Genomic DNA, 511 nt, shown 5'->3' on the forward strand with positions numbered 1-511 from the left:
TCACTGTGTTCTCCTTTAAGACGGCGAAGAGGAAATGGTAAGACAGGGGAACACCAGCAACACAACTAAACCGTGTGACGTGTTTTCCCTATACCAGTGAGAGCTCCTCTTGGGGGAAAGTTATTAAAAATAGCAAGTAAAGGTTCCCATATTTTATTCACAATCAACCATTACCGTTCTGTACAGCTGTGTTGTTCTATTGGTCTCTATTTGATTAATTTATAATTTCTTTCCTCCCTTAGACAAGCTTCTCATTGGTTTGGCATTACTGAAAGGATAGTCTTTGGTGTTTCAAAAAGAATATGTAAATAATAAAATGATATTCATGTGAAATTTTGTATACAAATATGTATTAAATTGTATATTTTATGATAAATTTGTGTTTATATTCCTATTGATTCCTACCTGGTCAAGGACCTATCAGTTATAAATATGTGTGATTAATCAGATGACAAAATCAAACATATGGGAACTAAAATGAGAGTTTATATCAAACAATATGATACAAAGC

Source organism: Penaeus monodon, chromosome 21 (genome assembly GCF_015228065.2).
Source record: "Penaeus monodon isolate SGIC_2016 chromosome 21, NSTDA_Pmon_1, whole genome shotgun sequence".
Classification (NCBI taxonomy): domain Eukaryota; kingdom Metazoa; phylum Arthropoda; class Malacostraca; order Decapoda; family Penaeidae; genus Penaeus; species Penaeus monodon.